Below are 18,391 nucleotides of genomic sequence, written 5' to 3'. Positions count from 1 at the left end.
ATTGCACGGAGCTGTGCCGAAAAATAAGAGCAGATATAGACGCAGTGTTACTGAGGTGAGAATTTATCAGGTTTAATTATTTCACAGGGCCGAAGGTCAGTGCAGCTACCCTTATAAAATTTATCAGGTTTAATTATTTGTGTTAAGATGTTACATACAGTTCTTGGTTCAGTATTTAATTAACATTATTGTGGGTTTAATGAACAATCGTCTTAACGTTAATTTTGTGGGGAGGTTACACTTGGGCCATTATTATTCTTTAATTTTGCAAGGAAGTTACGCTTGGGTCATTTTTATTATTCAGTTTGTGGGAAGACAACATTTCACTTAACATTGACTTTCATATTCTTGCTGGGAGGTTACAGTTTCGCTATTATTGACATTTTGAAAATATTGTGGGGAGGTTACAAAGTTATATGTAATTTCAGCTGAATTTTTCTTCAGTGCTTGACAGAGCACCAGGAATATTAAGCAGTAAACTCTGATGTTCTGCAAAATATTTTTTATTTGAATACGAATCTGCTTTCGTCTTCTTAGACCGTTTTCACATGACAACTGAATATCGCAACCGCAGATAAAATGACGTACAACTTACACAGGTATTACTGATACATACACAGGAGATATATAAAATGATTAGCTGCAGAGAGTTTACAAAGCAAATATATTACTTTTATATCACGTAGAGTTCGTTGCACTTAACAGACAATGGAAAATATTGTTTTATGTTACGATGAAAGTTGCAGCTTCAAACAAATCATGAAATGGTTCAAATGGCTCTGAGCACTATGGGACTTAACATGTATGGTCATCAGTCCCCTAGAACTTAGAACTATTTAAACCTAACTAACCTAAGGACATCACACAACAAGCAGTCATCACGAGGCAGAGAAAATCCCTGATCCTGCCGGGAATCGAACCCGGGAACCCGGGCGCGGGAAGCGAGAACGCTACCGCACGACCACGAGCTGCGAACGCAAATCATGAAAATTGAAGTCGAATTTACCATCACATTCTAACATTTGCATAACTAAAATACAGTTTAACAGAGCAGAAAATAGGAAATTGTGTTTGGTCGTTTAAAACTGAGTTGGCATCCTGTGTCATATGTTGATTGGTTTCAAGTATTTCCAGAAGTGTCATATACCTACTTTTCGTGACAGCATGTAAACGTGACGGTCTACTTGATTGATTTTTGCATTTCTTCCTACTTCTACAAGTGTTCGATATTATATAGTTCCTTTAGCTTAATGACATCAGTCCACGCAAAATAGTTTTAGCGTAGTGTATAAGTTCGTTAGTGATACGAGTTACAGCAGAAGCAGTTTTGTTGTTGTTTGATTTATTCATCCTGGAAAGATTAGGACCGTAAATTACTCTCACATATTTAAGTAGTCATTATTCTTGTTTTACACTACCTTCATTACGATATACATTTTGCAAGAAAGCTGACATCTACAGTAGGATGGAATTCTACGGTGGGAACCTTGCTGGCCACGTGAGTACCTCACCATCACTGGAAAAGTTCATAGAGACTACTCTATCACGATAAAGTACTCGTATTGACACAGTATAGTCGTATATGTCGACTGTAAGGACGTCATTATGTTGGTCTTTGCTGGTTTATGCACGATACCTATTAAGCACTCTCGATCGTACAAATTTATTCTGATGAACTTGATCTCCCGCTTGACTTCATTTATCATAGATTAAGATGATTAAGATATTAGGTTTGACGTCAGATCACATACATGCGTTGAAACTACTCAGGTAGATCGTATACCCGAGCGTGGGAATTCACAGAAATTTCTATAATTTGGGGAGGGCGGCGGGGAGATCTTAAAACTGTATTTTTTCTTTTTTTTTGTGTAAGTAACTGTGTGAGTGAGTTCCTATATATGTGTGATTGTAACAAATGGATTTTACATGAAATGCACAAACTTAAAACTTAATATGAGCCAAATGACCGCACATTATTTACTTAATATTTCTTGTATGGAGATTGCTATGATATCTTAAAGGTATACAAACGATTAACATATCCGGTATAGTAAATACGGTTTTGTACAATGTTAATATGACTATTGAAGTCATATTTTTCAATTAATGATCTGTAATTATTTATTCATAGCATTAATTGCTGCAAGTATTCAATAAAATGAACTATAAGTTAGGAAATAAGTTTGAAAGTTTTCAGAAAGGATAGTCTTACGTAATCAGTACTTGAGGTTCATTTTGTTAAGGAGCCAAGTGATGAAATGCGAATTCACACACTGAAATCAATGATGATATGTTGTCATGGAGATATGTTTGTATTTGACATTGTGTACATTTGAGGTTAATCAGTTCGGAATGTTTGATCTCAGCAGTAGTAGTGGGATACAAGTATTCCGAGAAATAATGACAAGAGATTCATTCCATTTATGTACGGTTGTGTGAATGAAAATGGACCGCAAATGCAATTTCCCGACAGAAGGCAGCAAGTAACTTAACCGTTACAGCAGATTGTCACCGCATTTCTGAAACAGGTTCCTTGTCATCAAAAATGGTTGGTCAAGGTAGTCGAAACTTCGTTTTACTCCGGATCAGATGGATCTGTCAAAGAAGATCCAGGTATGAGCAGACCACACATCGCTGTGACACATGCTGTATCCCACAGCACCACAAGGAATGTCTATTTTGCAATACGAATACAACCAGAACTGATTAAAAAGCACCACTAATAACCTACAACGTAAGCTGACTTTTATTTATATGCAGCATGTTTACATTTTCTTAAATTTTTACTTTTTATTTACAAACAGTTATAGCACTTCCAGGCTTAGTATAATGTTTTATTATTTCCTGATGTGTTAATGTTACACTAAATATATGCTTGTTTACTGCTAGTGAAGCTACTCTGTTTCCAGCAAAATCAACACTTGTCAAAACAATTATGTTTCCTGTAACGTTACCAGTTATTGGTGAGTAATTTATGTGTGTGTGTTGTTGTTGTTGTAGTCTTCAGTGCTGAGACTGGTTTGATGCAGCTCTCCATGCTACTCTATCCTGTGCAAGTTTCTTCATCTCCCAGTACCTACTGCAACCTACATCCTTTTGAATCTGCTTAGTGTACTGATCTCTAGGTCTCCCTCTACGATTTTTACCCTCCACACTGCCCTCCAATACTAATTTGGTGATCCCTTGATGCCTCAGAACCAAGTGATCCCTTCTTCTAGTCAAGTTTTGCCACAAACTTCTCTTCTCCCCAATCCTATTCAATACTTCATCATTAGTTATGTGATCTACCCACCTTATCTTCAGCATTCTTCTGTAGCACCACATTTCAAAAGCTTCTATTCTCTTCTTGTCCAAACTAGTTATCGTCCATGTTTCACTTCGATACATGGCCACACTCCATACAAATGCTTTCAGAAATGACTTTCTGAGACTTAAATCTATATTTGATGTTAACAAATTTCTCTTCTTCAGAAACGATTTCCTTGCCATCGCCAGTCTACATTTTATATCCTCTCTACTTCCACCATCATCAGTTATTTTGCTCCCCAAATAGCAAAACTCCTTTACTACTTTAAGTGTCTCATTTCCTAATCTAATTCCCTCAGCATCACCTGACTTAATTCGACTACATTCCATTATCCTCGTTTTGCTTCTGTTGATGTTCATCTTATACCCTCCTTTCAAGACACTACCCATTCCGTTCAACTGCTCTTCCAAGTTCTTTGCTGTCTCTGACAGAATTACAATGTCATCGGCAAACCTCAAAGTTTTTATTACTTCTCCATGGATTTTAATACCTACACCGAATTTTTCTTTTGTTTCTTTCACTGCTTGCTAAATATAAAGACTGAATAACATCGGGGATAGGCTACAACCCTGTCTCACTCCTTTCCCAACCACTGCTTCCCTTTCATGCCCCTCGACTCTTATAACTGCCATCTGGTTTCTGTACAAATTGTAAATAGCCTTTCGTTCCCTGTATTTTAGCTCTGCCACCTTCAGAATTTGAAAGAGAGTATTCCAGTCAACATTGTCAAAAGCTTTCTCTAAGTCTACAAATGCTAGAAATGTAGGTTTGCCTTTCCTTAATCTAGCTTCCAAGATAAGTCGTAGGGTCAGTATTGCCTCACGTGTTCCAACATTTCTACGGAATCCAAATTGGTCTTCCCCGAGGTCGGCTTCTATCAGTTTCTCCATTCGTCTGTAAAGAATTCGCGTTAATATTTTGCAGCTGTGACTTATTAAACTGATAGTTCGGTAATTTTCACATCTGTCAACACCTGCTTTCTTTGGAACTGGAATTATTATATTCTTCTTGAAGTCTGAGGGAATTTCGCCTGTCCCATACATCTTGCTCACCAGATGGTAGAGTTTTGTCAGGACTGGCTCTCCCAAGGCTGTCAGTAGTTCTAATGGAATGTTGTCTACTCCCGGGGCCTTGTTTCGACTTAGGTCTTTCAGTGGTGTGTGTCTATGTGGTTTTATTGTTTTATAACGCTTAACTCTGAGTTGTTGTTTGTATGTCTTGGGTCATTTACCTCTTACTTGGTCCCTGGAAGAACTTTTCTGGACGACGTAGGAATTTTGCATTTGATGAGGAAGGCTGGATATTTGTTTGTTACTAATATTCATCCAAGATACTACTAACAGTGTCTCTCATGGCACTGTTTTATGGGCCCTGGAGTGCTAAGGATACATTGCACCGCTAAGTTGAGCACTAAATAGCAGCACTACCTCCTCTACTGTTAAGTCGTTCTGTCATGATTGTATGGCTGGTATTTCACTCAGTTTATTGACAAAGGTCGTTTGTGACTGAGGTCTAGCATTCCACACCACTAACACATCTTCACCGACATTCTTGGCAATATAATAGACAGATGAAAAGAATGCCAGCGAGGGGTGAGAAGGGGAGCAAGGAAACTGGGTTTCCTCTCGCTACCTTCCGCCTAGCGATGGAAAAAACGACCGGTTAGAACCGATACTGGCATTTTAGTTCAGAATAACCACTGTTTTTCGGTATTTGTTTGGTCTCCGTTATAACAGTTTTATTTTTATTTTTGCTGTAACCGGATAAAAAAGCGACATATTTGTTTGTCATATCAGTGGTGCTAAATTTTTCGGTCTTGAAATAAAACATTATTAAAACGTGTAACGGTGATTTGTAAATTTTCCATTGTTTTGAAATGTTAGGATGCTACAGAAAGTGGGAAAAGTGATGAACCCTGTTTTAATACCAACGCTGACAGAAACAAGTATAAGAATCGGGACAACATTGCTGAGGCAATAATGCATCTCTTGCCTTTTACTAAACAGGAGCAGTGATCCTTTCCTTTTCTAGGAAATAGAGTAAAAGGCGTATGCCAAGCTTGTCATTTAAAGTAAAAAAATATTTATCGTTGGAAGGAAGCTCTGTGGCTGCTGAAAGGTTGGTACGTTTTTGAGTGATATTGTTTCTAATGAAAGTTGTCGACTTACAGATTAAGACGTTATAGAACGAGTATTTACGAATAGACCATACAATCGTATGATTTTTTAGAAGAGTTTAAAAAAAATGGAATCAACAGGAGAATGCCGGTGATCTTTTGTAATATTCGACACAGCTTTACTTCCTGAGAAAAGTAATGACCCTAGACGGACCAAGTTATTTTTTTTTAATGCAGCTGTTTTGTTTGGTATTTTTCTTCTATGTATCTTGAAGCTTATAATCCAAAAGTCTCAGGTAGTCTTAAAATTTTTAAATCTTTATTCAGTATGTATGTTCATTACTAGAAATAACAGCAAAAAAAAACGAAAATCGGTGATTTTAGAAATCGGTTATTTTGAGCGTTCTGAACAATCACAATCAGGTGAAACTGGAAATGAAGGAAACCGGTATAATCGAACACCAATCCTTTCAGCGATCTTGGTAGACTTGATTGCCAGTCTTGTTGTGTGTCATTGTTCACCGATTATTGTCTTATATTGTTACATTATTTGTTAGCATGAAGTCATTTTTAAATATGCGAAACCCGTATCATCAAACTCTGCCCATTAACAACATAAATTTCTCGACGACTGTCAACAACTCTGAAGCTATTCGTCAGCAAAAATCCCAATAACGTAAGAATTTTGCATTAAATGGGATTTTTACATGCGTCACTCACTATAAATGACTATTACATACTCACACTACTTGTCGCTATAGACGAAAGTGAAAGTTACTTTCTGGAAAGTTCTCTCACATTCTTCCTTGGTAATTGTAACTAGTTACCAAAATCAATCCCAACTATTCGCCATCATGCAGTAAGATATTGCTACTTCCAATCGTTCCCTCCTAATGCAGAGTATTTTATCTAAAGAAAAACGTAAAATTGGTTGACTTCAGACCATTAACACCCGATGAACGACACGAAACAACCCAACATACATGACAAAACTTGTGCTGATTTACATATCCTGTTTCTCAGCAATATTATCCCCTGTTAATAAATATATTCTGTCATAAATACGTACAGAAATATCGATTAAGTTGAGACACTTTGAGACTAGGATTTAAGCTGATGGGTATCGGATGAATTAACGAAAATAATTCAGAATCTGACTATCAACTGCAGGCAATGGAGAACCTCAAAATTAGATTGTTCGACTGCAAACATTATTTGAAGGACATTATTTGCAGCAATGTTTGGGGTAGGCTACAAGTATGTTTGATGTGTAACTGAAGAATATGATATGGCTAGAAAGAAAGCCGGCCTTACTCGTTCCAAAGAAATCTTCGTGGCAATGGCTATAATCACATAGGGGAAACCAGACTGGGATCTGAACCAAGCTGCGTTGAAAGTAAATACACAGTAGTGCATCGGTAATGTTGCTCAAAAGCACAGGATTTGGTACGTAAGACTTCCGCAACTGAGGAACATGATTAATTAATTTAAAGAGATCAGCTACAGTTATACTAGTGATTTAGTCAAACCGCGACCAGTTTTGGGGTGTTAAAATCCCATTCTCAGGCGTATAAAATTTTTGTATTTGGTCATGCATAACATGAATGCATAAATCAGTGCAAGGGCTCCAAATCACTGCATCTCAGACGGAAACGGTCCGTCGTCGGGCCGTCGCAAGTTATGAACGCCAACCATGACGTCATTCTTTATTTTCAACTTATTGGCTTCCAGGACGTGCCCATTCAACCATATCAAGAATGAAATGTCAACTGTGACGATACGAACCTAAGGGAAACACAAACCCGACGTTGATTTGCGCTCATAGATGGGGCTGCCCGACGGCGGACAGTTTTCGTCACTGACTGGCCCGACTGCATGTTATGCATGAAAAAATACAATCTTGTACACCTGTAGATGGACTGAGTAAATCATTAGTACAACTGAGGCGGATCTCTTTAAATTAATTAATCTTTCCTCAAAAGATAAGAAGTCATGAAATTCTCAGTTGTATTTATAAAAGGATCAGTAGTCGAACCACGATCACTGTATTAAGATGGAACTACTCTTGCCTACTGAAGTATGCAGAACTCTTGACTGCAAGCAGAGGTTAAAACTGGAAAGCACGCTTACATTCAGCAGCATCTATTCTACGTTTAATTGCAGATTTGGTCATGAAAGCATTTGAAAATTATCTTATTTTGCATATTTCCATTCTTTGATGACACATGGGGCTATTATTTGGCGCAACTTCGCCCATATATACAAAGTAACCATTGCACTGAAACGTGCTGTAACGTTGATACCTGGTGTCCATGGCCGAACTTCGTGTAGGTAACTAATTAATCGGAAATCGAATATCTGATGTACATGAACAGACAAACAAATGGCTTCAGTTTCAGAAAAACTGAATGATTTATTTAAGAGAAATAACTTCACAAATTAAGCAAGCACGCTACTGGCCATCAAAATTGCTACACCACGCAGATGACGTGCTACAGACGCGAAATTTAACCAACAGGAAGAAGATGCTGTGATATGCAAATGATTAGCTTTTCAGTGGCGACACCTATAACGTGCTGACATGAGGAAAGTTTCCAAGCGATTTATGATACACAAACAGTAGTTGACCGGCGTTGCCTGGTGAAGCGTTGTTGTGATGCTTCGTGTAAGGAGGAGAAATGCGTACCATCACGTTTCCGACTTTGATAAAGGTCGGATTATAGCCTATCACGATTACGGTTTATCATATCGCGACATTGCTGCTCATGTTGCTCGAGATCCAATGACTGTCAGCAGAATATGGAATCGGTGGGTTCAGGAGGGTAATACGGAACGCCGTGCTGGATCCCAACGGCCTCGTATCACTAGCAGTCGAGATGACAGGCATCTCATCCGCATGGCTGTAACGGATCGTGCAGCCACGTCTCGATCCCTGAGTCAACAGATGGGGACGTTTGCAAGACAACAACCATCTGCACGAACAGTTCGACGACGTTTGCAGTAGCATGGACTATCAGCTCGGAGACCATGGCTGCGGTTACCCTTGACGCTGCATCACAGACAGGAGCGCCTGCGATGGTGTACTCAACGACGAACCTGGGTGCACGAATGACAAAACGTCATTTTTTCTTATGAATCCAGGTTCTGTTTACAGCATCATGATGGTCGCATTCGTGTCTGACGACATCGCGGTGAACGCACATTGGAAGCGTGCATTCGTCATCGCCATACTGGCGTATCACCCAGCGTGATGGTATGGGGTGTCATTGCTTACACGTCTTGGTCACCTCTCGTTCGCATTGACGGCACTTTGAACAGTGGACGTTACATTTCAGATGTGTTACGACCTGTGACTCTCCCTTCATTCGGTCCCTGCGAAACCCTACATTTCAGCAGGAGAATGCACGACCGCATGTTGCAGGTCCTCTACGGGCCTTTCTGCCCTGGCCAGCACATTCTCATGATCTCTCACCAATTGAAAACATCTGGTCAATGTTGGCCGAGCAACTGGCTCGTCACAATACGCCAGTCACTACTCTTGATGAACTGTGGTATCGCGTTGTAGCTGCATTGGCAGCTGTACCTGTACACGCCATGCAAGCTGTGTTTGACTCAATGCCCAGGCGTATCAAGGCCGTTATTACGGTCATAGGTGGTTGTTCTGGGTACTGATTTCTCAGGATCTATGCACCCAAATTGCGTGAAAATGTAACCACATGTCAGTTCTCGTATAATACACTCCTGGAAATGGAAAAAAGAACACATTGACACCGGTGTGTCAGACCCACCATACTTGCTCCGGACACTGCGAGAGGGCTGTACAAGCAATGATCACACGCACGGCACAGCGGACACACCAGGAACCGCGGTGTTGGCCGTCGAATGGCGCTAGCTGCGCAGCATTTGTGCACCGCCGCCGTCAGTGTCAGCCAGTTTGCCGTGGCATACGGAGCTCCATCTCAGTCTTTAACACTGGTAGCATGCCGCGACAGCGTGGACGTGAACCGTATGTGCAGTTGACGGACTTTGAGCGAGGGCGTATAGTGGGCATGCGGGAGGCCGAATTGCTCAACACGTGGGGCGTGAGGTCTCCACAGTACATCGATGTTGTCGCCAGTGGTCGGCGGAAGGTGCACGTGCCCGTCGACCTGGGACCGGACCGCAGCGACGCACGGATGCACGCCAAGACCGTAGGATCCTACGCAGTGCCGTAGGGGACCGCATCTACATCTACATCTACATTCATACTCCGCAAGCCACCCAACGGTGTGTGGCGGAGGGCACTTTACGTGCCACTGTCATTACCTCCCTTTCCTGTTCCAGTCGCGCATGGTTCGCGGGAAGAACGACTGTCTGAAAGCCTCCGTGCGCGCTCTAATCTCTCTAATTTTACATTCGTGATCTCCTCGGGAGGTATAAGTAGGGGGAAGCAATATACTCGATACCTCATCCAGAAACGCACCCTCTCGAAACCTGGCGAGCAAGCTACACCGCGATGCAGAGCGCCTCTCTTGCAGAGTCTGCCACTTGAGTTTATTAAACATCTCCGTAACGCTATCACGGTTACCAAATAACCCTGTGACGAAACGCGCCGCTCTTCTTTGGATCTTCTCTATCTCCTCCATCAACCCGATCTGGTACGGATCCCACACTGATGAGCAATACTCAAGTATGGGTCGAACGAGTGTTTTGTAAGCCACCTCCTTTGTTGCTGGACTACATTTTCTAAGCACTCTCCCAATGAGTCTCAACCTGGTACCCGCCTTACCAACAATTAATTTTATATGATCATTCCACTTCAAATCGTTCCGCACGCATACTCCCAGATATTTTACAGAAGTAACTGCTACCAGTGTTTGTTCCGCTATCATATAATCATACAATAAAGGATCCTTCTTTCTATGTATTCGCAATACATTACATTTGTCTATGTTAAGGGACAGTTGCCACTCCCTGCACCAAGTGCCTATCCGCTGCAGATCTTCCTGCATTTCGCTACAATTTTCTAATGCTGCAACTTCTCTGTATACTACAGCATCATCCGCGAAAAGCCGCATGGAACTTCCGACACTATCTACTAGGTCATTTATATATATTGTGAAAAGCAATGGTCCCATAACACTCCCCTGTGGCACGCCAGAGGTTACCTTAACGTCTGTAGACGTCTCTCCATTGATAACAACATGCTGTGTTCTGTTTGCTAAAAAAACTTCAATCCAGCCACACAGCTGGTCTGATATTCCGTAGGCTCTTACTTTGTTTATCAGGCGACAGTGCGGAACTGTATCGAACGCCTTCCGGAAGTCAAGAAAAATAGCATCTACCTGGGAGCCTGTATCTAATATTTTCTGGGTCTCATGAACAAATAAAGCGAGTTGGGTCTCACACGATCGCTGTTTCCGGAATCCATGTTGATTCCTACATAGTAGATTCTGGGTTTCCAAAAACGACATGATACTCGAGCAAAAAACATGTTCTAAAATTCTACAACAGATCGACGTCAGAGATATAGGTCCATAGTTTTGCGCATCTGCTCGACGACCGTTCTTGAAGACTGGGACTACCTGTGCTCTTTTCCAATCATTTGGAACCCTCCGTGCCTCTAGAGACTTGCGGTACACGGCTGTTAGAAGGGGGGCAAGTTCTTTCGCGTACTCTGTGTAGAATCGGATTGGTATCCCGTCATGTCCAGTGGACTTTCCTCTCTTGAGTGATTCCAGTTGCTTTTCTATTCCTTGGACACTTATTTCGATGTCAGCCATTTTTTCGTTTGTGCGAGGATTTAGAGAAGGAACTGCAGTGCGGTCTTCCTCTGTGAAACAGCTTTGGAAAAAGGTGTTTAGTATTTCAGCTTTACGCGTGTCATCCTCTGTTTCAATGCCATCATCATCCCGGAGTGTCTGGATATGCTGTTTCGAGCCACTTACTGATTTAACGTAAGACCAGAACTTCCTAGGATTTTCTGTCAAGTCTGTACATAGAATTTTACTTTCGAATTCACTGAACGCTTCTCGCATAGCCCTCCTTACGCTAACTTTGACATCGCTTAGCTTCTGTTTGTCTGAGAGGTTTTGGCTGCGTTTAAACTTGGAGTGAAGCTCTCTTTGCTTTCGCAGTAGTTTCCTAACTTTGTTGTTGTACCACTGTGGGTTTTTCCCGTCCCTCACAGTTTTACTCGGCACGTACCTGTCTAAAACGCATTTTACGATTGCCTTGACTTTTTCCATAAACACTCAACATTGTCAGTGTCGGAACAGAAATTTTAGTTTTGATCTGTTAGGTGGTCTGAAATCTGCCTTCTATTACTCTTTCTAAACAGATAAACCTTCCTCCCTTTTTTTATATTCCTATTAACTTCCATATTCAGGGATGCTACCGCCACTTCCCAGCAAATTAGGGACACTGTTGCTCCTGGGGTATCGGCGAGGACCATTCGCAACCGTCTCCATGAAGCTGGGCTACGGTCCCGCACACCGTTAGGCCGTCTTCCGCTCACGCCCCAACATCGTGCAGCCCGCCTCCAGTGGTGTCGCGACAGGCGTGAATGGAGGGACGAATGGAGACGTGTCGTCTCCAGCGATGAGAGTCGCTTCTGCCTTGGTGCCAGTGATGGTCGTATGCGTGTTTGGCGCCGTGCAGGTGAGCGCCACAATCAGGACTGCATACGACCGAGGCACACAGGGCCAACACCCGGCATCATGATGTGGGGAGCGATCTCCTACACTGGCCGTACACCACTGGTGATCGTCGAGGGGACACTGAATAGTGCACGGTACATCCAAACCGTCATCGAACCCATCGTTCTACCATTCCTAGACCGGCAAGGGAACTTGCTGTTCCAACAGGACAATGCACGTCCGCATGTATCCCGTGCCACCCAACGTGCTCTAGAAGGTGTAAGTCAACTACCCTGGCCAGCAAGATCTCCGGATCTGTCCCCCATTGAGCATGTTTGGGACTGGATGAAGCGTCGTCTCACGCGGTCTGCACGTCCAGCACGAACGCTGGTGCAACTGAGGCGCCAGGTGGAAATGGCATGGCAAGCCGTTCCACAGGACTACATCCAGCATCTCTACGATCGTCTCCATGGGAGAATAGCAGCCTGCATTGCTGCGAAAGGTGGATATACACTGTACTAGTGCCGACATTGTGCATGCTCTGTTGCCTGTGTCTATGTGCCTGTGGTTCTGTCAGTGTGATCATGTGATGTATCTGACCCCAGGAATGTGTCAATAAAGTTTCCCCTTCCTGGGACAATGAATTCACGGTGTTCTTATTTCAATTTCCAGGAGTGTATATTTGTCCAATGAATACCCGTTTATCATCTGCATTTCTTCTTGTTGTAGCAATTTTAATGGCCAGTAGTGTAAATAACGCGTCGGTCCACCTCTGGCCCTTACGCAACCAGTTATTCGGCTTGGCATTGATTTATAGAGTTGTTGGATGTCTTACTAAGGAATATCGTGGCAAATTTTGTCCAATTGCAAAGTAAGATCATCAAAATCCCGCGCTGGGTGGAGGGAAAGATCCGTCAACCTTGCTAGCCGAGGTAGGTTTGGTAACTACGATGACCAGCAGTGTGTTATCGGGCATTATCTTGTGAAATGTAAGTACGGTATGATTTTCCATGAAGGGCAACAAAACGGAGCGTAGAATATCGTCGACGTATCACTGTGCTATAAGGGTGTCGTAGATGACGACTAAAAGTGTCCCGCTATGGAAAGAAATAGCATCCCAGACCATGATTCCTGGTTGTCGGGTTGTATGGCGAGCAATAGCCAGGTTGGTATCCCACCAATGTCCGGGGCGTCACCAGACACGTCTTCGCTTGGCATCGAGGCTCTGTTCGAAGCGGGACTCATCACTGAAGAGAATCCTGCTCCAGTCATTGAGATTCCAGGCCGAAGACGTGCATAGACATGCCCCGGACAGCGGTAGGATACCTAACTGACTGTCGCCTCCAATAGGGCCCGACAACCTGGAGTGATAGGTTGGGTGTGCCATTTATTTTCATGGCAGGACCCTTGTGGTTGTCATCCGCGGCACTCTTACAGCACAATGGCACGTCGGCAACATTCTACGCCCAGTTCTGTTGCCCTTTATGGCATGCCATCCTGGGCTTACATTTCAGCAAGATAATGCCCGCCGCACACGGCGAGAGGTTTTGCTGCTAGTCTTCATGCTAGCCAAGTCCTACCTTGGCCAACAGGGACCCCGGATCTCTCACCAACTAAGTATGTTTGGAACATTGTGGGCAGGGACCTTTCACCATCTTGGTATTTTGAAGACCTGATACACCAGCGGGGACAGAATTTGGCACGATACCCCTCAGGAGGACATCCAAAAACTCTACAATTTAATGCCGAGTAGCAAAAGAGCCAGAGGTGGAGCAACTCTTTATTAACTTGCTCACTTTGTGAAGCTCTTTCTCTTGAGAAAATTATCAAATTTTTCTGAAATTTAAATAATTTGCTTGTCTGCACATATATATCACATCTACCAATTTCCGTCCCATTCCGATAATGCCTTCGCAGAGTGTCTTTTTTTTTGTCTTAGAGTGCGTACTGCATGACAAAATGGTGGAGCACCCAGAAGACATGGTCTGGTGTCAGTGTACGTTCGTACATGTACACACCATCGACGGAGAAATAAGTGATTAGAGTCACAATTCTCAGTGATCAGAGTGCATTAGTGTTGTTCATGTTTAATGTTGTTACCAGCCCTAGCAGCGAATATAAAGGGCAAGAACAACGTGACCGTTGTGGAGGACGTGAGGATGCTGCCTACTGGTCTGAGACAGAGAAGGGGCCACATTCTGGGCCTCCAATTGGGCGAGTGGTCGAATGGTGCAATATCCAGATTTTTGGGGTATTCGGATGTGACAGTGGCCCGATATTGGACTGTATCCAAACGTGGGGACAAGCACGTTCATCGTTGAGGGTCCAGTCGACCAAATATGACCACCACAAAGGAGGATCACCGTACTGCTCACCAAGCACATCGTAGCCCGTTCTCATCTGCAACTGGCTTACAAGAACAAGTAATGGACTCCCTGCAGCGTTCTGTGTCAAATTGCACCATTGGTTAGGGGTAGCAGCAATTGAGCTAGCGAATAACCGTCCCACGCGCAGGGTGCTGTTAGCAACACAACACGAACGGATGATCTGGAGTCGTGTCATGACTGGGAAGCGTGAACTGCTGATGAGTGGGGTCGCATTGTGTTTAACAATCAATCACGGTTCTCCGTTACTCCGGACTACTGCCGTCAGCAAGTACGGTGGCGACCTTGAGAATGATCCCATTCTTCCAATGTTTTATTGAGGCATAGTGGTCTTACTCCTAGGATTATGATTTACAGAGTTTTTGGGTATGAGTCAGATCACGCCAGGTAGTGACTGTGGGAATTCTGACGGTACAACAGTACGTCAGGGACGTCCTGCGATCTCGTATATTACCTCTCATGCGACAGCAGAATCGTGGTGTCATTTTTCAAAAGTACAATGTTCGTCCTCACATGGGACTTATCTCTATTAATTGTCTGTGTGATGTTCAGGTTGTCTAATGGCCAGCAACATCCCCAGTCTGTTCTCAATAGAACATGTGCGGGACCAGCATGGACGTCGTCTCTGTCGCAGTGTCAGTATTAAGGATATGAAGAACCAGTTGCAACAGTTGTGGACTAGCAAACCACAGGAGAGGAGACAATGGTTTTATGACACACCTCCACACAGAATCAGTGCATGGTCCAGGCCAAAGAGTGTGCAACATGATAATGCCAAGTGATTTGCAAATTTGACTCGATTTTTTAATCACTGAAATAGTATCACATACCCTTTCAACCGATGAAGTTTCATTTCTTCTCCGCATCCCTTTCTGTGTGCTTCGCCTTTTTTCTAGCGCAGCATACATTTACTCTCTTATGAAATTTTTTTGCGAAGAATTACACATAATTTGAAAAAGTAAATAACTTTCGTTAATACAACACTAGAAAGAAAAATAGCTACTTTTGCCCACAATTTAACCTTATTGTTGCACAGAAACGAGCAAAGCTATAGAGATATTTGAGCATGCCTTACAGTCTGGAACCACGCGACCGCTACGGTCGCAGGTTCGAATCCTGCCTCGGGCATGGATGTGTGCGATGTCCTTAGGTTAGTTAGGTTTAAGTAGTTATAAGTTCTAGGGGACTGATGACCTCAGAAGTTAAGTCCCATAGTGCTCAGAGCCATTTGAACCACGCTTTGAGCATGCCCCTTGCAAATTGAAAGTGCTGGCAGGTAAGCAATATTAAAAAAAATTAACTCTTTTCTACTTGAGAATTCTTTGTACTCTTTTCTATATTTCCGAGTATATAGCATGTATGTTGTGATATTTCTGGCTTCAGTAGCCATCAGATCTGGGTACCACATTTTTTCTTCAGAACAGTAGAGTTTGCAGTATTACGCATGTTATGGAATCAGTGGGGTGAGGTAACCCTAGAAGATGGTACTTTTCTCGTGGGAAAGACCTCCAGAATTGTAGTCTGTCATTGAGATTTGGTGATACGTTCGGAGGCTGCCCGCAAAATGCTAACTTCCTTTACTTCATATTTTAATAGCGATTGATTAAACTCGTTCAACATGCTGGACTAAATATCTCTAAATAGCAACCTTTCGCTTACTTATTTCGAAGATGAGCATTACATGCTTTACTAATTACAAAAGCTAAACTAAAAGGCAGACGAAGCTCCTCGGGTGTTTTCGGAGCTCCGTTTAGAGCGGGCTCTCGAGCGAAGTGCCGGCACTGACTAATCATCACAAGGGACAGTCATGGGGTACAGACGTGCGTGTGACGCGAACAATTATGTTTCAGTTTATAGAAATTGAGTTAAGGGTTAATCAATTCACGAGGGACAGTCATGATGGATAGGCGAGTTGTCGTGGGAGAACAGCTGTGTTTCAGTTTTATGTAAATTCTTGAAATAATAGATCGGAAAGAGCAGCCACGGGAAACAGCCCTGTTGTTCGGTGTGATCGGTTATATATACATTTTACAGATAAAAGTAAATCAGAACAGTTTAAGAACCAGTAACATGTAATCAGTCTACGTAGCTGCAAGACAAATTCCGTAAATATGTTCATAACATGTGACCTGTTCAGTACATCGAATGAAGTTCGTAACCTGAATTTTCCCATGTCCTGCTAAAATAAATACAAGAGGAAACGCAGAAAAAGAAATGAATGAACTACTTAATTACATAACGTCAGTTCATCGCTAAAGGTTATTGCAGCCTCAAGACAATCGATTTACGACCTGAGTGCCGCTGTGTGCGCAGGGGACATCTTTAGAAGATTGCAGATTGGTCATATCATTTGAAGTCTATGCATTTCAATCAGGGCCGTGAAAGCAACTAGGGATCTTTAACACGTCATCTGTCGTAAAAGATAAGGTTAAGGGGGTCAAGTTAATTCCTGTTTGTCCCTTACACCGCCGTAATATGGTTAGGCTATCTTTATCAAAATTTGTTGAAGATTAGCTATGTAAGTACACGAAATGTATTCACAGTTGCAAAAATGGAAAACCATTGGCTGTAGAATGGGATGACGGCAGTGAAAATTCGTGCCGGACCAGGAATCGAACTCGGAATTCCCGCTTGTCGCAAGTGACTGCCTTATCATTTGACCTCCCGAGCACGAGTCACTGGCAACTCAAACTTCCATATGTCGTCAACCATGTGTGTACAACCTGTATTTGTACATTTGTTATGTGTATTCCAGTACAGGGAGACTTTTTACTTGGCAAGCAACTTGACAAGCAAGTTGCTTCTCTAGCGTCGGCGGATAAATACGGTATTGCAATGTCTGGGTTATTTCGAATTAGATGCAAAGTTCTTTTGGACATGCATACCTGTCCGAAGGAACAGGCACTGTGGCAACTACAGTCGTTGTGAAATACATGAAATGTATTAGCAGTGGCGAATGTGCACAACCATCACGGCAGTGAAAATTTGTACTGGACCGGGACTTGAACCCAGTCGTCTTGCCATTTGGCTATCCGCCATACTGTAAAATAATTAGTAATTATCTTTCAGCTCATCTTCGAGACGTGCCGCCGGTTAGGACACTAAACTTTCTATCAGATTCTACGAGCTATGTGGCCGCTACGAATAATTTAATATATTTCACTTTTTCTCAAGGTTACGAGATAATATTCCAGGCAGAAAGGCCTGGTCACAGCATTCTAGTTCTAATATAATGTGTCATCTGCAAAGGATTATTCTTGTTATCTTATACTGGTATTCGAGACGAAACCACGAAATGAAGTTACGGGTTTTATTACTTCAAACTGAACTAGCATACGAAATATTATCTGGTGCTATAAGCACATGAGTTTTAACTATACTTTTGATATATATATATATATATATATATATATATATATATATATATATATATATATATATATCAGTGAAAATACAGGAGAGAGACAATTAGTTATTTAGAATGTATTAGTAATTTAGAATGTAATAGGTGAGTTGAAAATTTATTGTTGTAGGTAAATATAAGAAACGTTACACTTTCTGCATAGTTATGAACCCATAGCTAATTGTGTTATTTTCCAAAGAGTTACAGCAGCGAGATATAATTTTTTAAATAGAATAATAGTTATTTGTATCGTGCGCTGGAATCATTGAAACCGGCTGTGTACAAATCAATTTAGATCACGTTCCTATCGTTTTAGTTTGGGAGCTAAAACCCTTCAAAGGTTCGGGGCCCTCAACGCTCTTCTGTACGTCATCGGACGAATAAACATTATTAAGCAGTGCAGTGCGGAAATGTTCTAACTAGTCGTCAAGCGTCTCTGGTTCACAAATGTTCCTTACTCAATCCTCCAATGTTTTTACGATAAGCGGCTTTTGTTGTGGGTGATGGTTCGAATTCCTGTGTAAGTAACGGTCTGTATGCGTGGGTTTTCAGTAAACCGTGTGG

This window comes from Schistocerca nitens, chromosome 6 (genome assembly GCF_023898315.1).
Source record: "Schistocerca nitens isolate TAMUIC-IGC-003100 chromosome 6, iqSchNite1.1, whole genome shotgun sequence".
Lineage (NCBI taxonomy): Eukaryota > Metazoa > Arthropoda > Insecta > Orthoptera > Acrididae > Schistocerca > Schistocerca nitens.
This window is presented reverse-complemented; position numbering follows the sequence as displayed.